At 38.5% G+C, this 22,994-nt stretch overlaps 1 long non-coding RNA gene across 3 annotated transcripts in view; it reads right to left on the bottom strand.

Moving 5' to 3' along the window:
- Positions 1-6,253: 6,253 nt before the first annotated feature.
- Positions 6,254-22,994, bottom strand: part of LOC118142994 (uncharacterized) — a 44,698-nt gene continuing 27,957 nt past the window's right edge. For all 3 annotated transcript variants that reach the window (XR_004726998.3, XR_004726999.3, XR_008472987.2), the window contains one exon: positions 6,254-7,462. This is a non-coding gene — a long non-coding RNA (uncharacterized LOC118142994). The remainder of the gene's footprint in view (positions 7,463-22,994) is intronic.

The raw sequence follows: 22,994 nt of genomic DNA, 5'->3' as shown, positions 1-22,994 counted from the left end.
AAATTCTTCCTGCTTCAAGGATCTTATTGAAATATCATCTTCTTGATAAAGCTTTATTGGCCTCTGCATTATGAAATAACTGCTTTCCATAAAACCCTGTAGCAGTTTTTTTAAAAATATGCTTTTATGAGGCAAGGTACATGGAGTACTAGAATGAGAATGGTAATTAATATGAATGCATCAAAAAACGTTATAACTGTAGCAATAGTTTGTCATTTGAACTCGAGAAAGATGTGGTGGTGCAATCTTTGAAATGAAAAGAACCTAATGGAGTGTGGAAAAGGGATGATCAGTTTTCTCCACAGCCAACCCTCAGTCTGCCCTTGCTACTTCTACTTTCCCACATTTACCTTCTCTTTCTCTTCCTAAACCAAATATAAAAAACAGCCGACATAAGTCCTTATGAGCAACTTCAAAGTGGGTGTTTTTAAGCTGTGTTTTTTACCCTGGTTCTTAGTAAACATGGGTTTGTTGGCTTATTTTATTTTGAACCATGTCTCTAAAGTCTTGAATGCTTGAAAAGATGTTAACATCTAGAGCTTAGAAATGTTTTAATTATTGAATAAAGAGTGGATTTCACTGTAATCTAATATGCTTCATATGCCATTAGAGCACTCAACCAATAAATATGTTGAATCTTCATAAATAAGAAATATATTTATAGAAGCAATTTGGTATTCATTGTTGTTATAAAGGTTGATTTCAAGGACTTTGAGAACACATAATGATTTAAATCATTACCAAAGTAACTTCACTTTTTGTGTTTGTGCAAATATTAGTAAATGTCATTGATTTCCATTAAATGCCTAGGCTCTCTGAGTAAATAAAATGTAAATAAATATGATTTTATGGTAAACTACACCACTTTCATGGCAGTCATCGACAACTAGGCAAGTACTAGAAGTACTGGAAGCAAACCGGTAGTTCCAGGTAGTCCTGCATGTCCACTGATACTGCTAACTTACCTCCTTTTACAGGAGTAACCATCATCTCCACTCCGAGGTATTTAGGATGAGTGTACATATGAATATGTACAAATGATTCCAGTGAACTCTGTGAACACCTCTACTTTATTAATCCCGATGAAGCAAATGAGCTCTTTTTGTTTGCTTTCTTACATTACCGCATTGATCATTACCAGGAGTTTAAAACACTGTTGATTTAGCACCTCTAGACATTCAAGATCTTGGTCATTTTCTCTTTCTACCAGCCAAAACACACTATATTATATAAATACCCCCTTTTTGTTGTTGTTAAGGCTGCTGAAGAACTTATTCTTTACTTTCCAGGTCGTCTAGAATTTTATTTCTCTTAGTAGCAAAAGATTTTTTATTGAATATCTCTGCTGCATATTTTCCACATTCTCTAAGATTAGATGTGTCATTTTTTCTTTACCTTCATTTAACCAGCATTCTTGGTTATTTTACTCGATACAGAAGGCCTGTATTATCCAAATGACCCTTGGAAAACAGTCTGCTGATGGCCATTGCCCACTGCTAAATTTCTATGTGGGACATGTCACATTGAAATACTTGATCCGTGTCAGCATGAGGGAACTGATGATATAAACTTGTTTACCTATTTTAACCATATCCACATCTAGCAGCTGCACCTTCACCTTTACCTCAGTCATAGGGTGAAGTGCCCAACCTGGGCATCCTCCTGGCGAGAGAAGGTAACTAATGGATGGGCAGAACCTATGCCCCTGGGGAAGTGTTCACTGTTCTTCTTTAGTGGCACGTGCCAATTTCTCATTAGTTGTTAGGGAAATAGGATCTGGTAATAATTTGTTGAATGGCTAATACGAGCTGAGAGCACTTCCTTCTTCACAGCCCCATGACTGGAAGTTTGAATGTGAACACAGGAAAGAAGGAAACTCATCTCTTTCATTTGGTGCCCTCATTGATGGAAAAAATAATTGAAACTGACTATTAATATCACAGCACCAGATAGCAATATCAAAAGGCTCCTGAGGAGACTGGGAAATCAATTCTACACAAGATTATGGAACACACATGGAAAAAATTCCACCAGTGTCTTCATTGAACTAGGCAGGCTAGTGCCTTAAATTATTCTGGAACCCATAAGTTCACAGCTGACTTATAATCATTTCCCTTCATGTGATTTGAACTGTGAGTCATCTGTTCCACTGAAATTGTGGACACACTGGTGTATTTTTAACTTACGATGAGCCACTCTTTTAGAATAAAACAGAACAGAAATGCAATATGCAATTGTCTAAGAGGAAATAGTGTGCAAGGTCTTGAGTGGAGATCTATGTGCTGGATCTTGCAGGAGGTGATGAAGGTCTCCAGGGATGCGTCTCTCAGTACATATTCCCCAGAGCCGCCTTCCGAATGCAAGAGCAGAAGAAACACAATTTCCCAGAATGAATCATTCCCCTGGGCTCCTGTGCCCTTGGTTTCTGTGTCTGCTCCTCTTCTGGCCCCTGTCTTCCAAACCAAGCACTGGTGTCTAAATAATAGTAGTATCTGCATACATATCTGTTGACTATATTCACTCATTCATTCCATCCTTTATTTTGAAGATATTTATTAAACACCTTTTATGTCCAAAAGGCTGTGATAGGCACTGGGATTCAGCAGAGAACAAAACAGATAATTCCTTCCTAAAAAGAGCATAAGTGTGTGTGTATATGTGTGTGTGTTTGAGGGTGGAGTAAGTCTCACTATACATTCATCATTACACAAATAATTCCAGCTACAAGATTTATGTGTGCTCTGAAGGACTAGGGAGTCCTGACCAAACTCTATTAATTAACTAGCAATATGGCACTGGCGAAATTACTTAACCCTCTGAGTCTGTTTTCTCATTTGTAAAATAAATTTGTTTCAGCTGATGTGTAACATCTCTTTTTACACCTGAGTTTTATGATTCTGTGCTTGCTTTGTGAAAAACTGTTTTGTACAAAGAGCATCTGATTAAAAGCATTCCTTAAATAAAAATACTAGTAACAATGATCAGAAGGCAGTCATTTTATAAATTTTCAAACTTTCAGTGATCGTAATGGAAACCACCCCGTGAAGGGAAATGAAGGAAATCTGTTAAACACACAGTTATATTAAAAATTGAAGAAAAATGAATAAAATGTCTTGAATCTTAAATGACTTGGCATCATTTTGGATGACTAACAGGACAGTGTGAAGTATTACGGGAGCGCTTTTCCAGCTCCAGGTGACAAATTGTGCAATGTTATAAGAGATAAGAGAATAAAATTGAGACTAAAATTACTAAATTTTCTAGTACGGAGTTTTTAAAAGGCCCTGTTCTTGGTAAGAGACTTCTGGTTTATTACCAGGTGAAAGAGGCCAAACTGAACTGATAGTCTTTACCAGTGGGTAGAGTTTTAAGGACTATCTCCTCTCTCATGGAAGAAGGAAGGAAACACTCAAATGCCTCCCTTCCTTGAAGCTGAAAGAAGGGAGCCCAAGAGATCCCCTCCTAAAGTTTGTGGAGGAGCTGGCAGAAGAACCATCTAACATCTCAATCCTGGTGGTTGCCTGCTGACTGAGGGCTTGCTGTTCTGCCCTGGGGCTATTGGAGTGAGGGAGAGATAGCTGGCAAGGGATGATATCACTGCAATAAGCCAGGTGATCTGGGAGAAGAAGTTTCCCTCTAAGCTTACTACTTCCAAGAGATACAGCAGAGAGTCCATGAGATGAGAGGGAGCACAGGCTTGTTGGGGATTGCTGCAGCATGAGGCAAAGGAGCCTTGCATGCTTTATTAACACAATGTAGTCTCATGCTAATAAGTATTTTCCAATATAGCAGGCCCAGTCTCACAAAGTACCACCAGTGACCATGGAGAGTTTTAGGGATCTGAGTCTGTTGAGTCCCCCATTCATCCCATACTGAGACAGTAGGTCAGAAGCCGGATCAATGGTGAAAATCACAGAAAGGGGACAACTCTGCCACCACCCCGGTGGAAGGATTCATAAAAGAAAACAGTGGTTACATCCAGGGAAGATTGCATCAGTCAAACAACCCTGAGTGGGCTAGGAAGAATACATTCGTCCCTTTCCCTTGCCTGAGATGAGGCAGTTAGATAAGGAGACTGATCCCTGACTAAGCCAATAGATTCCAGATCATGAATTGTATGAGCTTCAGATTTTCGGTTCTAGTAGCTCTAGGTCAGGCAACAGCTAAATAAAGGACATCATCCAGCAGACCTTAGAAAGCAGAGGACCTGGTGCCTGAAAACTCCAAGTCTTTTCTGTTACCTCCTCACCAGGCCACATCCTGCCCTCATCACATGATGTCAATTTCAGGAAGGGAGGCAGGGGAAGGCCCTCTAAGAGCTGATACATGTTTAAGACAGTGGATGAGGGGTTCAGGGGAAGTCTAGAATAGTCATAAAGTATGTATATTGACACTATACCTAGGTTTTCAAGTCTGGATTTTGAACTCCCTACACACTTACTGAGTAAACAAATTGGATCACAAAATGTCTGAATAGTTATGTTCTTTTAAGAGCAATGTTTTGTAGAAGTAGTGTGATGCAGAAAAACCATCTATTTTGATATGAAGTAGAGCAGCTTCATGTCTCAGCTCTGCCACCTATTAGGTGTGTGGTCTTGGGCACATTGCTTAATCTATCTGCCTCAATTTCTTTATTTTAGAAAAGATAAAATAATAGCTACCCTATTGGATTGTATAATTAGAAATAACAGGCATAGAGTTCAAATACACACACAAATAATGGTAAACATTGGGAATTACTATTAGTATAATTACTATATGCTGTGGCTGTGTTACTTTTTCTTTTTCTTTTTTCCCCCACCTTTCCCACAAGTCTTACTTTTCCCATAATGGGGAAGTCAGAGTTTCTTGCCACTGCTTACTATTTGCTTTATATGAATAAGGTTTGATGAATCTCTTAGCCTCACCAATTTTCTTACTATATATTGTAGACAGCCTGCACTTGCCAAGAACCACACTGAGGTTAAAGTCTGTTTGTTATTGGTATTACTTTGTAGAGTCTTTAAGCTAAAATATGCTTTCTCAATGAATCATAGGAAAATAAATAAAATGTGAAAATAAATTTTAGACATCAGTGAAACTCTTGAGACTTGTTTTTTAGACTGTGGAAATGGAGAGATGAGAATTTTTTATTTAATACTTGAAAGGTTGCCAGTTAGCTTATTTTTGGCTCCAGTTCTCCTTCTCCAAACTAGTAGGAGTATTTTGTCCTGAAACATCAAAAAATTACTTTGATTCCTTTTAAAGAGCTAAATAGGTACATGTCTAGATGGAAAAAAGTATGGAGAAAACAGACAATTTGTGAAAAGAATGTACTCCTAAAATAGTATAACTTACCAATTCTATAATCATATAAATAGCAAAGGATACTGAGATTTTGTTTCTGGTAATTTATTTTTTCTATTTATCCATAGCATTTCTCCACACCAAAAAGATGTTTACTAACATCATTAAATAAAAAACAACAAAAACGTCATTAAAGCTTCCTAATTCAGAATGATATAATGTATGCAAACATAACCCACACCATTGATATGAAAATACAGAAGTTGTAATGCAGCCAGATGTTTCCTATACCTAGATATCTATTATTGTTTAAACAAAAATGTTTCTTTCTGAATTTTCTTAGTTCATATCTGATCTGCTAATCAAGTATACTCACAATTTCAATACTGCCCCGACGTTTCTGCTGCCTGTGCTTACAATGACTGTCTTCCATGATACAACTATATATAGCAGTCGTACTCCTGGATGTTCTGAGACAACCTGCAAATTCAAATATTCTGTCTTCAGTCCCTCATCCCCACTACCAGCACAGGTACAATTTCAGTGTAATATGACTGTGCATTACTTATGGCATAAAGTTCAAACTCTTAAGCAAATAGATATTATCCATGTCCATCTCTTCCCTATCTCTCTTCATTCTACTCCATTCTTTATTCTGCTTGAATTAGCCACATGTAAACACCCTCTCCTCGGTCCTCATACCACCACTCTTAACCAGACTTTAACACTCTCTCTCAACACACACACACACACACACACACACACACACACACACACACGAAGAGAGAGAGAGAGCTCTTTCATGGCTTATTGCTTTTGCTTATGCACCTGGAATTTTGGAATCATCCATCTAAGATTCAGCTTAAGCATTTTAATTTTCTCTATCAGGAGGTCTTCCAAGAACTCCCTAGACTGACTTCTTACAAAGAAACCCTATATAAACCTGAGATACTTACCACATTTTATGAAAATTATCTGTTCGTGGGGAGTTGGGGAGAGATAGCATGGGGAGAAATGCCAGATATAGGTGAAGGGGAGGAAGGCAGCAAATCACACTGCCATGTGTGTACCTATGCAACTATCTTGCATGTTCTTCACATGTACCCCAAAACCTAAAACGCAATTTAAAAAAAATTGTTCGTCTCCTCCATTAAACTGCAAACATCTCCAGTGCAGAAATGGCATCCTTCCATTATGGGTCTTCAGGGTTTTGCCAGTGCTTTATAGAGAATTCATGGAATTAAGTGGTCCTAAGCAAGAATAGCAAAGATCCTGCTGCTATTAGTTCTTGCTGCATCCCTATGACCCAATTTACTTCTAGGCCACTCGCTGGTTACTGCTTCTTAGTTTTTCAGTAGAACGCTACAGCTATGATACACCTTGTGAAGGAGGTTCACTGTGCACTGGTGTCAATCCCAGGAGAGAATCCAAAAAATCTCATCCACTGCACCTTGAGCTGTGCCCATTTCTATTACTTGCCCGAGTCCAGTGAAATCAAACACTTGCCCACAAAGAGTTGTTACATGAAGGACATTTATTCCTCACAGATAAGTGGTGTTAGAAATGCTGTTGTAGTTCACCACTGCAGGACAAGAGGGTCTCTGTGATCTGTGACAGAATGAGGTTCAGGATGGTTGATCCAATACTTCATTAGGTTACATGCAGTGGTCGCAGCTTGGCAGAGCCTAATGAAAGCATTATGCTCCAGTTCTCTGTTCTTACATCCTTATGGGAAGAGCAGATTGACTGTTAGTGCCCCTACTCCCTTCCCCTCCCAGAGCCACAGGTGTTCCCTACCTATAGGACAGAGGTTGGGCTGAGTTGGTGTGACCCCATCTGTCTGTCACTGTCCTAAGGCTACTACCTCTGCAGACATCCATTGCCCTTGTTGCTTGACCCAAACCTTTCAACCCTAGTCATCCAGACCAGGAAAAGAGGTTATTTCCAGTACAAACTTGACATGTCTCATGTCATCTACTCCAGTGGAAAGAATAGGTGTCCCTGATGTTACTAGAGGAACCCTAACACACTGGTACTCCTTGGTCCTATCCTCCACCCCTGTGAAATCTCATAAAAGAGAGACACCCAGGGGAAGCATCACTTCCAGGTTAGAGTCAGGGATCCTTGTCTGTGGTACTGCTCCAATCCAAACTGCAAACCACCCCCAGGATGTGAACTGTAAAGGGAAAAAAGGAAAAAAAAATTAATTAGGAACACTGAGTTTGGATTTTGCAAGTGCAGTCTACTCAGGCAGCTGCCCAGCCCACCTTCATTCCTACCAAGCTCAGTATTTCCTAGCATGCCTTGCAGTGCTGTGTTTCTCTTGCAGTGAGTGCAGTGTTTAGTGTCCATACTGCCCTTGTCAGATGGGGCTACCACATCATTAGCCAGCCATATTGATGTCCTGGCTTCAATTTCTGTGTGTTGATTGGTCCACCATTCAGTGATTCCACTGGTCTGTGGATGACAGAGTATGTGGAGAGTTCATCTTATTCAGTAAGAGTGTATCCATTGTTGTGTATATCCATTGTTGAGCAGTAAATGAGATTCCTTGTTCGGAATTAAGTTTTATGGGGTAACCCAAATCATGATATAAGTTCCTCTCAGAGGTAGCTATAATAGTCTACACAATGTCTACACAAGTCACACATATTTGTCCCTTCCAGGCAGCAAAGTATTGCGATAGTCCTTGTCTGTGTGGAGACACAGTGGATCTTTTAGTAGTCCAGTCACTCAGTTGCCATTCTTCTAACCAGATATCTTGGTTTTTGGGCACAGCTCATGAGTCAATGAAAATGTAGCATGATATGGTGGCAATGGTGGACTTCATGGCCATCACCTCTGAATGAAGTTTGGCACATTGGGTGGAACATTCATATCCAGTCTGTCAAAAGACAGCAATTGGCTGGGTGCGGTGGCTTGCGTCTATAATCCTAGCATTATGCAAGGCTGAGGCAGGCAGATTGCCTGAGCTCGGGGGTTTGAGAGCAGCCTGGGCAACACGGTGAAACCCTGTCTCTACTAAAATACAAAAAATTAGCCAGGCATGGCGGTGTGTGCCTGTAGTCCTAGTTACTCAGGAGGCTGAGGCAGGAGAACTGCTTGAACACAGAAGGTGGGCCTAGATCATGTGCCACTGCACTCCAGCCTAGGTGACAGAGTGAGACTTCGTCTCCACCTGCCCCCCTCATAAAAAAAAAAAAAAAAAAGGCCATACACTGGCCAGGTGGTGGCTGCAGCCCAGTGGAACCCATCTGCTCGTTTCTCACAGCCACCAATAAACCATGTCTTATTGTATAGGTATACACGTCTTGAATCTAGGGTTCCAGATATCTGTAGAAGGAGCCAAATCATTCCCTATGGGTTACTTGGTCCCTTATAATAAGCTAGCCATTTGTTCATAGAGCTGAGTAGTCCCTTTGTGTCCTATCTAAGTTCCACCTTAAATTTCTCATTCTTATTTGATGATTGAGGGCTGTGAAACCTGTCCAACTTCATTGGTTGGGTTTGTGAGGCTCATGAGAGATGGGTAGTTCAGGTCACAATATCCCATGTAGCTCACCACCTGTAAGATGTTCAGTCACCATCAGTGCCAATAGCAAGCAAGGAGTCACCATTCTAAAGGGGATATATCTGCCTCAGGCAATGTATTAATCCAAACTTGAAAAGTTGGCACAACCTGGTGGCAGTTTTCTGTTGCACACACTCCAGTCAATACATGTAAAGGTTGAGGAAACCTATAATTTCATCAGGTTAGCAGGCTCTAAAGGTTCCAGTGGTAATGCTTATGTCACAGATTGTTGACAGCTTCTAAGGCTTGATTCTGCAAAGGCCCCATTCAAAGTTGGTGGTTTTTCAGGTTACCTTATCTAAGGGAGGCAAAAGAACACCTAGATGGGGTACATGCTGTCTTTGGTACCCAAAAAGGCCTACCACCTGTTGAGCCTCTTTTTAATTAGTGGGTGCCACTGGAGCTGACAGTTTCCATGTCCCACAGGTATTTTTGACCAGCCAAATTGGACTTATAGATTGTGACAGAGTGGGATGCAACATTCAGTCTGTAGCAAGTCCTGAATCAACAAAGTAATGTCCTTTTTCCTTAGTATGCTGCTTTAGTTGAATTACCCATCGGAGCTTAGGTATCTTAGGTTGCCAAGAGGAGTGGATATATCCTGCTGTTATGGCTCAAATTCCTAGCTGTGAGGGGCATATTCCCTCTATGGTATTCTGTGTCACAAGCAGCCAAAATGTCAATGCCTATAATGCATTCAGAGGTAGAAATCACAGTGACCAGGACCCTGACTGGTCCAAAGAGCCCCACACACAGCAGATAAGTACCATGATGTCATCAGTTTATTTTTTCAACTAAAGTGACCTGGAAATATTGTCATGTAGCTTCCAGTATCCAAGAACCCCTCCAAAGGTCTGAATTCCTCTCTTTTCTTGTTTTATCTTGACAAGGGAATGGGGACACTAGTAGGGACCTAGAGACCTTGGCCTCATCTCCAATTGCGCCATTCAGCTCGAGACATTGAATCTTCACTCTTGGTCCACTTTATTGGACCAACACACCAGCCAGCCTGCCTGAGATGTCTGTGGTTTTACTACATATCTGTTCTTTAGATCATGAGTCTCCCTTTCTGTGAAGACTTGCATTGTGAGCACTGGTTCTCACTCAGGTGCCTGAGGGACCATCTGAGTACCCACTTCCTGAGCTCTTGGGCTCCAGGAATGGGTAATCACATAGGTGCCCAACAACCAGAGGGTGATGAGACTTGCTCCCCTGTCTCCACATTTTTTTTGTCTCTGCCTCAATCAATGTAGGAAGCCCCGTGCGGCGGGGGGGGGGCGCGGTGAACTACATCCCACTCATCACCTTTTCTTCTCCATGGATCATTCAGCTTCATGTACAGCCCCTGTTGCCCCATGTTGGTGTCTCTGCTCCAGGATGGGTATGGGGAGTATTGTCCTTCTTTCTTTGCCCTAGAACCATGATTCTGTTAGATCAGAACCTGCCCTCTGTGCCAATTTCACAAAGCACGTTCACCAAGACAACCATCCTGCACCCCTGTGCAGGTTTTGGGACTTTTTATTACAATTTTTTTGGTAATATGTATGTCATTGTATTTTAACCAATGTGGTATAAAAACTAGCTGGCCAAAATTTTACTTTGAAAAGCGTATCATAAACTAAAGTCCACTTGATTTTTTTTTTATTCTTAGAAAAATCCCTTTTTAATTTTTGGATGAGAAGCAGCAGTCAGGGTAGCTTAGTAGCTAAGAAGGCAGGCTGTAGAGTCTGATGGATGGTATCTAAATCCTGGCTCTGCCTTTTATAGCAAGTCACTTATGCTTTTTGGCAAGTGACTCAGGCTCTTAATGCCTTAATTTCCTCATCTGAACAAAGGGAATAAAATTAGCATGACCATAGAGGGTTGTTGTGAGTATTCAGTGAATTAATATATGCAAAGCTTGAATCGGCGTTCATTAAATGTTAGCTGTTATTATTATTGTGAAGTGGCTTCAGTGAGACCAGAGGACATGCCAACACAGAAAGTACATCTGCAGAATTTTTATAAAGATTAATACAGGATTTTTCTTAATTTAAGCTATTTTCAAAATACACAAATAATAGAACTTTCTTCCCAAATCGAAGAGAACTCTAGGACACGCATGCTGAGAAGCAGAAGTGACCACTAAGTGTGGCTGGGAGGGATCATAATGAGCTTCTCAGCACACCTGCTGTGAGGATTTAACGGGAAAAGCTACCATTGAATGAGAGTTTCACTTTCCCCCCTGTATGTTATTCTAGGGGCAAAGAAAAGTGTGAATCCAGTTGATATAGTATGCCCTGTGTGCTGAGAATCTGCAAAGGTGACAATTCCCAGTAGAGCTGAAGGGGATGCAACAGTGGGGTTTGGTTGCAGGAGAATCATGAGTGCCCCTGCCTCCTTGGAACAGCAGGTGGCCCCTTACTCTATTAGGTCAAAAGAAGAATCCAGCATGTGGTCTAGCATAGGCTAGATGCTAGCCTGACATTCCATGTCACTATGAAGGGTGAATGAAGAAATTCAAGCTAGTACCCCACATCAGTGGCACCAGAGAAAGATTCACTAACATCTCTTGGCTTCTGGAACTTCAGCTAAACTGAATTTAGAATCTTGTTCTTTGTCTCCTGGGATCTCTTCCTCTCCTCTCATACATTCCAGTATCCGTGCACATGAAGTGATTTTTATTGTTGAAATTATATTTTCTGCTGAATGATAGTTATCTTTTGGTCTAGCCAAGTAGGCACTTTGTCCACATTAGATGCTTGATAAATATTTGCTGAATAAAAAATTAACAAATCAAGACATAGGCTTAAGGATTTAAAATTTCATAAGATACAGAAGTGAAAAAAAATTCTACTTTTTCAACTTCTAAGTCAACACTTTATCCCATTGCCAACATGTACCTACTATTAGTAGTGTCTGATTTTTCTTTACATAAAGTATCTATAAATATAGAAGCAATTATGCTTTATTTTATGTAAATAAAATGAGGTTTCTGTCTGTTTGTCTCTGTTTCTATATCATACAAAAGTACCTCGGAGATATTCTATCACATTTGAGAGAAATTCATTTAGGATGGTTTGGTTTAAAATATAGGCTATGTTACAGAGATGAAATTCATTTTGGAGAATCCAATGGGTCATTTCAAAAAAAGTAAGCAGTTGTCCTCTAAAGCAACTGACACTGACGTACAGAAAGTTTGTATTGTACTGCCAACTGGAAGATGTTCCATATGGATTACAAGATCAAGGAGAGAGAAACCAGACTAGAATTTCAGACATGGATGGGAAATTCACGGGGTAGGTACTTCAAACTGCAGTTGCTAATTTCTGAAGAAGCTCTTTCTCAGGTGAGAGTTTTTGCAACATTCCTTAGGAGGAGTAGCAACAAGGATTTATTTATTTAATGTTGGTTCCTAAATTTCTCCAACCACTCTGGGCAGGTTTGCTAATTCTACTTAGACCTTTCCTCCCCCACATTTCTTATTTTGCAGTGTACATAACAAATATATGCATGTCTACTCTGAGCCAGGGACCATCTTAAGTGATAGGGCTATAAAAATCAACAGCACTTGGATTTTGACCTCACAGAGTTCAAGTTGAATTTTTAAAAAATTCCATGAATGGTCTGGAGGGTATGTCAGATGTCCATTTTTAGCCTGTCAGATGCATTTTGTGAGAGCAGCTATTAACCTTGAAGGGAGGAAAGCATAGAGAGGGCATCACCCAATAATGTGAATGAGTTTTCGAATGGTTCTTTATGAATACATGTTCATTCATTCAACAAATATTTATTTACTGCAAATATTTGTTTGGTATGCCATTGTAGGTCATTCTTAAGACTTTAGCTTTTACTCTGGTTGAGATGGAAGTGACTGGAGTGTTCTGAGCAGATGAATGAAATGGTCTGACTTACAGATTGACTATGGCTACTATACGGAGCACAGAGTCTAGAGAGCAAAAGCAGAGAAACCAGGAGGTTTCTAGATCATTACAATGATCCAGAGAGAGATGATGGTGGCTTAGACCAGGGTGTTGATGGTGTAGGTGATAAAAACCAAGGTGTTGATGGTGGAAGTGATAAAAATCAGTTGTATACAGGTTATATTCTGAAGACATGTATGGTAATGGATTTGATGTGGGATGTGAGCATGTTGTCAATAGAAAGTTGGATTTAACAAGGTTTAGGTTTTAGCCAAGCATGTAAGCTGTACACTGAAGCATGATGAAGTAAGCATGAATACAAGAGAACTGACTATAATAAAGGAAGACAGAAGTTAAGTTACAGAAAGAGGTCTGTGAGGACCTTGATGAAGAGAGGGAAAGTGAAAAGGTGGTAGAGTCAATAGATTTGGTGGCTTTGGGAAATAGAAAAGGTGGCTTTGACATGGTCAGAAATCTTATCTTTGGAGACAGGATTCTAAGAAAAATAGCAACAGTATGATGGCTCACACCTATAATCCCAGCACTTTGGGAGTCCACGGCAGGTAGATTTCTTGAGCTCAGGAATTAGAGACTAGTCTGGGCACAAAGTGAGACTGTCTCTCCAAAAAGTACAACAATTAGCCTTGCATGGTGGCATCACCAGTACTCCCAGCTACTTGGGAGGCTGGGTGGGAGGATCACTTGAGCCTAAAAGGTGGAAGTTGCAGAGCTGAGTTTGTGCCACTGTAGTCCAGCCTGGATGCAGAGTAAGACAGTCAAAGAAAGAAAGAGAAAGAAACAGAAAGAAAAATGAAACATAGGTGGTGATGGGAAGGTAGACGGTGGAAATTTAGATTAAGGAAGAGTTGCAATTTTTGGTAATTTTAAGGTCTAAGATATACCATAAGAATGAGCAAAGGTGATGATAAACAAGATCCTGGAGAAGCGGAGGTAAAGGACGTTAGAGGCTAGAGTATTGGAAGGATCATCTACGTGGATTTTGAAATCATAAGCATGAAGACAGCAATAATGTTGAAGAGGGTGACAGTGAGCCATAATTGAAATTTGGTGGATCACTGCACCAAGAAGAGGCAATGGTATCATCTAGTCAGATGACATGAGACTCAAAGTTGGAGAGTTTTAGGGAGGATGAAAAGAGAATTTATCTGGAGTGAAAAAAGGAGAACACCTACTTCTGTGTTACCTGCAGGCCCAATGTTTTCAGAAATATGAAAGAAAAACAGCTACCACATGAGAGGGCTCCAGGGGAGAGCCAAGTTTACAATAAAGCAAGAAGGTGAGAGAACTGTTGACAGAAGAGATTGAGAACATGAGAGAGTTTGCTGACGATGGACTGTGAGTTCGAGAAGACATAAGAGCCCCGTCCACTCTTTACTCTTGCCATTGGATACGTAGAGCCTGAGCACATAGTGGTCTTATTCTGAGAGCTCCCTGACAGGCATGAGCTTTCTAGCTTCGATAAATCATAAATCTGTGCCAGAGAATGGATTTTGGGTTTCTACAGTGGGAATGTCTTTTTTTATTTTAGGGTTAATATATGTTGTCTATTATAGGAAGCACCTAGAAGCAGAACTAATCCACATACCCATTACAGGTTTTCTGTAATGCCACCTGAAAGGACTGATCAGAAATTGAGAAAGGGTCTATCTGATTGATAATGGCATGCTAAGACTAGAACTCTTGAGCAAATGGTGGGGAACAAAGACTTCCTGATTTTCTCAGTAAGTCCCTTGTCTGAGAAAGGAATTAACTCTAAGAAGAGAGTTGAGGTTCCTGAGAAATTTTGCAGTGCAAGACTGATGAATTTCAGTAATTCTGCTGGGTAAAAGTTCAGAACCAAAGACTATATTCATTGCTTAGTTTTGCTATACTCACCCCCTTGCCTCTCTGTTATCTGGTTGGGGTGCCTAGTAAAGCCAGGGTTGTATACATCTGAAATTGATTAACTCCAATGCTTGGCACTGAAGTAGCACACTGCTCTTTTTATCTTAATAAGTATTCTATGACATTAATTCAGAGTAGTAAAGGGAGTTAGATTTTCTTTTTTTGTTTGTTTTGTTTTGTTTTTTTGAGATGGAGTTTCGCTCGTTACCCAGGCTGGCGTGCATTGGTGCGATCTCGGCTCACCGCAACCTCCGCCTCCTGGGTTCAGGCAATTCTCCTGCCTCAGCCTCCTGAGTAGTTGGGATTACAGGCATGCGCTACCATGCCCAGCTAATTTTTTGTATTTTTAGTAGAGATGGGGTTTCACCATGTTGACCAGGATGGTCTCGGTCTCTTGACCTCTTGATTCACCCGCCTCAGCCTGCCAAAGTGCTGGGATTACAGGCGTGAGCCACTGCGCCCGGCCTAGATTTTCTTTATAAAGCTTTTTTCATTAGACTAAATTATACTACACGTTAGTTACATCCTTCAGATGCAATAATGAATATATTTTTTAAAGCACCTGCTTCCACGATATGATATTTTAAGGTAAAAATTGATCTTCTGTTCAAGTAATTTCAAAAACATTCTATTGAATTGTTTCTGGAAGATTCCATTTCTATATTCATAGAACAGAAATCGAATGGGTTTTGGTAAACTGTACAGATGATATTTGATACCATTTATAGCTATCGCTGGATGAGCAGTAATAAAAACTGAGTGTGTATGAATTGTATACAACAGAACACAAAACTTATTTTTCACCAACACCCATAACCTTATATATAATGCTGCAGCACTGTTACATATTGCTTAAGCACAATTTTGTCCTTAATTTTTTAGCATTTTTTTGTTTTGGTCTATATCAAAAATAGAATATTGTGATTTTTCATGGATCAAAATAGTTGTTAGGCTTGTATGTGTAGCAGATACAAGTTTCACAGACACAAATTTATGTGTGCAAAAATGGCAACTCACTTTATTTTCCCATAACTAAATTTAATTTCTACTTCTAGCTCTTGCTTCCTCCTGATGGCAGAAAGCTTTATTTGTTACTTGAGGTAAACTCAGGAGAATACAGTGATTTCCCAATTATTTATGTTTAGCTGTAGTCCAGTTCAGAGCACTTTCTTTTCTTCCTCTCTCAGGATGGTATCTTCTTTGGGGAGGGGGCAGGGCCTGGGAACATCACATATGGCGTGTGGCAATGGATAAACAGAGAATTCTGCTCTGAAGTTTACTGAGGTGGCTGGTAATTGTGCATGCTCACATACACTGCGTCTGCATCTGGTTTCCTGTTTGTGTAGTATACACTGATATCTTTAGATGTGGTCTTCATGGACTGTAAGATATTTGGGCCTCTGGCTGTTTCCTTTGTATAATTTATTCTCTGGAGCGAAGGGAAGATTTGGTCAGTCTCATCCCTCTCTAGGGCTAGGAAAAACCCAGAGCTGCTGCCATCTGGCTATCTGTCCCATTATTTCATCTCATTGTGTCCAAAGTGCTTCTTTGAGATCATCTGTGCTTCATTTTCAGAGTTGCAGAGATGAAGCAGACATAAATTCTTTTATGGAAAGCCCCAAGAATTTTATGGTGGGCCTGGTATTCACCACACTTCACAAAGACCAGTTCTTGGAGAAGACAGGACAAAGACCTTCCATAAGGACCTGTCAGGGACTAAGCTTTCTCCTTCCGCTCTTGAAACTTCTGAGAGGATGGCAAGTATTACTCTGGCTCTTTTTGAGAAGAAATCCCAAACCTCAGTTCTAGAGCTCAGTCTCATAAAACTCAAAAACCTATTAACTTCAAGAGCCTACTTTGAAATTCAAAATATGAGTGTTGACCATTTCTTTCCGCTACCCCAGAAGCAATGATGTCTTGACCAAGTAGGTGGAGCTACTTACATGAGGAACTGCTGGGGAATGGGCAGAGGATGAGGATGCAGAGGGGACCGGAAGACACATTGGTGAGTACTTGAGGCTATTATCCCATGGCTTCTACTCTGACCAGTGAACACTGCCATTTGTATATTCCTCTCTAGGTTCTATAACATTCATCTATTTTAATTTTCTTCCTACCTTTTTCATCAGTCTAATTTTTTTCTTACCTCTTCAGTCACTTCTTTTTCCTCTGTTCCTATTTTTGTCCCAAACAGTGAGATTCTGGTTTTGGCTCTTGACTTTTCTCCCTTCTTATCCTCTGCCTCTTTGAAACTTCAGGTGTTTATTTCTATACCACCCTGTGGTATATCCATACAAACTAATGCCTGGTTACCATCCTGACCTCCAATCTCACATTTGAATGACCATGAAGACATTTCTACTAGGACCTAGCATCACCTCAAAACAACATGTCCAAAAACATACTCTTCATCTTCTCCCCACCTTTCAAAACTAACCCTCACTTTTCTCCCCCTTTCTGTTAATGGCATTACCATTTTTCTGGTCACTGTGTTGAAAATTATTCTTGCTTTTGGCTTCTAACAGTCATTAATTCTCATGCATTGTTATTTTGGAATATTTCTTATATTTGCAAACCCACCTGCATTATGACTCTCCCCAAGGGCCTGTGGCAGGAATTTCTTACTGTTGCCTTCTTTTGAGATTCAACCAGGATGTTGCCCTGTCCATCCTGGCTGAATCTCTTAGTTACTTTTACCCTGTTTTGGCCCTACACCTTGGCTCCCACATTTCATCTTGCTTCTTAGATGGGTGAATAGATTTTGGATGTTCTAGCCTGGCTCTAGGCCTAAGTGTCTCCCAGAGTATTTGTTCTTCAGTCTCTTGTGCCAAATCTAGATGTGACTTGATGGATGAAACTTCCACTTGATAGAGACTAGTTCTCATCTGACCTCTCTCTAACTGGGAAAAGGCTTCAGACGAATTTGCCTTGCTGCCCACAATCTTCTGCACTCACCATCCTCACATTAATGATAGTTTGGTTCTTTGTCTTCCTTACTTCCCTAGTCGGTGGGGATCATGTTTGCATATACAACATGTATATATACAATATGCAACATGTTTGTATATTGCAGAAGAATATATAAACATGTTGAGTCTTACATATAACCTTCTCTGTGTTCCGTCACTATGAGCTTTCTAGCTCTACTGCCAACAACAGTCATAAAAGAACCTTCAGCCAGTCGACTATATTTGTCTAATTACCATCTCTCCACTACTTTTTGCTTTTGGACATCTGTCTTTTCAGGTATCTGAAATCCCTTCACCATACCCCATTCCCCATGTCCCCTTGGAAAACATACACTTGCTTCCAATTTGATTTTATGATTTATGATTTTATTGAAATATAATAATTGTACATAGTTATGGAGTACATGTGATATTTTAATACAAGCATACAATGTATGATGATTAAATCAGGATAATTAAGAAACTTCCAAACTGTTTTCCATAGAGGCAGCACTAATTTACCATCCCACCAACAGTATATGAGCATTCCCCCTTTTCCACATCCTTACCAGCATTTGTTTTGTCTTTTTGATAATAGCCATTCTAACTGAGGTGAGATGATATCACACTGTAGTTTTGATTCGTATTTCCCTGATGACTAGTGGTACTGAACACTTTTCTCATATTCCTCTTTGCCATTTGTATGTCTGCTTTGGTGCAATATCTATTTAGATAATTTGCCCATTTTTAAATTGAAATTTTTTTGGTTATTTAGTTGATGCTAAAAAACTTTTCAGATATCTATCTTTGCAAATATTTTCTTCCATTCTGTAGGTTGTCTCTTAACTTTGTAGATTGTTTTCTTTGCTATGTAAAGCATTTTTAGCTAAATGTAATCTAATTTGTCTATTTTTTGGTTTTATTGTATGTGGTTTTGAGGTCTTATCCAAACATCTTGCCCAGACCGATGTCCTGAAGTGATTCCTCACTGTTTTTAGTAATTTCAGTTTCTGGTCTTAGATTGAGAACTTTTATCCCTTTATATTTGATGTTGGAATATTGTGAGGGATAGAAGTCTAGTTTTATTTTTCTGCATATAAATATCTAGCTTTACCATGTATTGAAGAAATTGTTCTCTCCCCAAAGTATGTCCTTGGCACGTTTGTCAAAAATGAGTTGGTTATAAATGTGTAGATTTATTTCTGGGTTCTCTATTCTGTTCCACTGGATCTAAGTGTCTGTTTTTATGCGAGTACTGCTGTTTTTATTACTACAGCCTTGCAGTATATGCTGAAATCAGGTAGTGTAATACCTCCAACTTTGTTCTTTTTGCTCAGATTTGCTTTATTTGGGATCTTTAGTGGTTCCATACAAATTTTAGAATTGTTTTTCTTTCTTCTGTGAATAATATCATTGGTATTTTGATAAGGATTGCATTGACTCTATAGATTGTTTTGGGTAGTATGGACATTTTAGCAATAGTAATTATTCAAATCCATGAACATGGGATATCATTCCATTTTTTGTGAGTCTTCTTCAACTTCTTTCATCATTGTTTTATCATTTTCCTTGTAGAGAGCTTTCATTACTTCAGTTAAATTTATTTTTGGTTATTTCAATTTTTTGTAGCTATTATAAATGGGATTACTTTACTGTTTTCAGATTGTTTGTATTGGCATGTAGAAGTGCTACTAATTTTCATATGTTGATTTTGTATCCTGCAACTTTACCAAATTTGTTTATCAGTTATTATAGTTTCTTCACGGAATCATAAGGTTTTCAAAACATAGAATCATGTCATCTGGGAACAAAGATAACTTGACTTTTTCCTTTCCAATTTGTATGTCTTTTATTTTCTTTCTTTTGCCTAATTGTTCTGGCTAGAACTTCTAGTACTCTATTGAATAAAAATGTTGAAAATGGGGATCCTTGTTGTGTTCTGGATCTTAGAGGAAACGCTTTCAATTTTTCCTTATTCAGTATGTTAGCTGTGGGTTTTTCACATATCACCTTCATTTTTTTGAAGTATGTTGCCTTTATGTCCAATTTGTTGAGAGTTTAAATCATAAAAAAGTTGAAATTTATCAAACGCCTTTTAAGCATTTATTGAAATGATCATACAGCTTTTGTTCTTGATTCTGTCAGTGTGGTGTATCAAGTTTACTGATTTGCATATGTTGACCCATTATTGTATCTCTTGGATAAACCTCACTTGATCATAACGGAATGATCTTTATTAATATGTTGTGAAATTTAGTTTGCTGATATTTGTTAAGAATTTTTGCATCTGTGTTTATCAGTGAAATTGGTCTGTGGTTTTCTTTTTTAATTTTGTATTTGTCTAGTTTTGGTATCTTGGTAATGCTGGCCTTATAAAATGACTTTGAAAGTATTCCCGCCTCTTCAAGTTTTTTGAATAGTTTGTGTAGAATTGGTATTAATTGTGCTTTAAATGTTTGGTAGAATTCAACAGTGAATCCATCAGATCTTGGGCTTTTCTTTGATGGGAGACGTTTTATTACTGTTGTAATCTCATTACTTGTTATTAGTCTGTTCATGTTTTCTATTTCTTCCTGGTTTCATCTTGGTAGGTTGTATGGGTCCAGGAATTAATTTTTTTTCTAGTTTTTCCAATTTATTGGCATATAGTTATTCATAATAGTCTCTAATGATTTTCTGTATTTTTGTGGTATCCATTGTAATGTCTCCTTTTTTGTTTCTGATTTTATTTGAGTCCTCTCTCTTTTCTTTGATCTAAAGTTTTGTTAATTTCATTTATCATTTAAAAAATGCAATTTTTGTGTCACCAATCTTTTGTATTTTTTTAGTCTCAGTTTTACTCTGCCCTCATCTTTATGATTTATTTCCTTCTACTAATTATGAGTTTTTGTTTTTACTTGTCTTGTTCCTTGAGGTGATCTTTAGGTTATTTGAAGTCTTTCTACTTTTTTGATGTAGGTATTTATTGCCACAGAACTGCTCTTAGAACTGTTTTGATATATTATATAGGTTTTGGTTTGTCATGTGTCCATTTCATGTGTCTGACGGTAATTTTAAATTTCCTTTTTAATTTCTTCATTGACCCATTCAGTGTTCAGGAGTATGTTCATTCCCACGAATTTGTATAATTTCCAGTGTTCCCTTTTTTAAAATTGGTTTTTAGTTTTATTCCAGAATGGTGGAATAATTCTGATAAGAAATACTTTTGATATGATTTGGATTTTTAAAAAATGTGTCAAGACTTGTTTTATGACCTAATATATGATCTATCCTGAATCATCTTCTATATGCTGTTGAGAAAAATGTATATCCTGCAGCTGTTGGATAGAATGTTCTGTAAGTATCTGTTAGGTTTCCTTGGTCTAGAGTTCAGTTAACTCCAAAGTTTCTTTGTTGCTTTTTTGTCTGAGTGATCTGGTCATTACCAAAAATGGGGTGTTGAAATCTCCTACTCCTATTATATTGTAGTCAATCTCCCCCCCCCTTTTTTAAACATATTTGTGTGCTCCAGTATTGGGTGCATATATATTTACAATTGTTATGTATTCTTGCTGTACTGTCCCCTTTATCATTATATAATGGCCTTCTTTTTTTGTTATTTTAAAAGTGACTCTTGGCTTCAAGTCTAGTTTCTCTGCTATTAATAAAGCTATCCCTGTTCCTTTCATTTTCTATTAGCATGAAATATCTTTTTTCATTCCTTCACTTTTAGTCTGTAAATGTCTTTATAGATTAAGTGAACTTCTTGTAGATAGCACATAGTTGATCTTGTTTTTTAAATCCAATCAGCCACTCTGTGTCTTTTGGTTGGACAATTTGATCCATTTACATTCAAAGTTACTATTCATAAGTAAGGGTTTACTACTGCCATTTTGTGACTTGACTTCTTGCTGTTTTATGAATTCTCCCCTTTTTCCTCTCTTACTGTCTTCCTTTGTGCTAAGTGATTTTCTCTGGTAGCACATTTTTATTTCACGCTATTTGTTTTTAGTATATCTATTACAGGTTTTTTCCTTATGGTTAACATGAGGCTTACAAAACCCTCTTATATTTATAATAGATTATTTAAAACTGATAGTGACATATTTTATTGCAAAGAAAATATGCAAAACAACAAACTTTACAGTTTAACACCATCCTCTCACCACATTTTGACTTTTTTTTTTTTTTGAGATGGAGTTTTGCTGTTGTTACCAAGGCTGGAGTGCAATGGCGCGATCTTGGCTCACCGCAACCTCTACCTCCTGGGTTCAGGAAATTCTCCTGCCTCAGCCTCCTGGGTAGCTGGGATTACAGGCATGTGCCACCATGCCCAGCTAATTTTTGTATTTTTAATAGAGACAGGGTTTCACCTTGTTGACCAGGATGGTCTTGATCTCTTGATCTCGTGATCCACCCACCTCAGCCTCCCAAAGTGCTGGGATTATAGGTGTGAGCCACCATGCCCAGACACATTTTGACTTTTTTATGTTTCAATTTACTTTTTTCTACTTTGTGTATTGCTTAACAAATTGTTGTAGTTATTGTTTTTAATGGTTTTGTCTTTTAATCTTTATATTTAAGATACAGGTCATTTACTTACCCTAATTTCACTATTGCTGTATTCTGAATTGGTCTGTTTTCTCTTTTACCAATGAGTTTCATACCTGTAGATGTTTTCTTGTTACATGTTAGCATCCATTTGTTTCAGGTTGAAGAACACTGTTTAACATTTCTTGTAACACAGATCTGGTGCGGACAAATTCCCTCAGTTTTTGTTTGTTTGGGAAATTCTTTATCTTTTTTCTTGTTTTAATAGCTTTACTGGGCCATTATTCTAGGTTGGCAGTTTTTTTTTTTTTTTTTCCTTTCAGTACTTTCAAGCATCCCATTCTTACCCGGCCTGCAGGATTTCTGTTGTGAAATCCAGTGAAAGTTGTATTGGTATTCTGTTTAATGTAATATATTTCTTTTCTTTTGCTGCACTGAATCTTTTTTCTTGGTCTTTGATTTTTGCTAATTTGATTATAATATGCCTCAGGGATTTCCTCTTTGGGTTGAATTTGATTGATGACCTTGGAGATTCCTGTATCTGAATGGTGTCCTCTTTCCCCATCTTTCGGAAATTTTCACCATTGTTTTGTTAAATATGCCTTTTAGGCCTTTTTCTCTTTCACCTCCTTTGGGAATTCCTAATATGCAGAGGTTAGTTTGCTTGATCATGTGACATAATTCTTAAAAAGGACTTTTTCAAACTTTTAAATTCTTTTTTCTTTTTTTTCCCCTCTGATTAGGTAATTTCATATATGCTATCTTCAAACTTGCTAATTCTTTTCTCTAAGTCTGCTGTTGAAGCTTTCTAGTGAGTTTTCCAGTTTATTAGGATTTATAGAAAGGATTTGT

Source organism: Callithrix jacchus, chromosome 7 (assembly GCF_049354715.1).
Source record: "Callithrix jacchus isolate 240 chromosome 7, calJac240_pri, whole genome shotgun sequence".
In the NCBI taxonomy this organism is placed as follows: Eukaryota; Metazoa; Chordata; class Mammalia; order Primates; family Cebidae; genus Callithrix; species Callithrix jacchus.
This window is presented reverse-complemented; position numbering and strand designations above follow the sequence as displayed.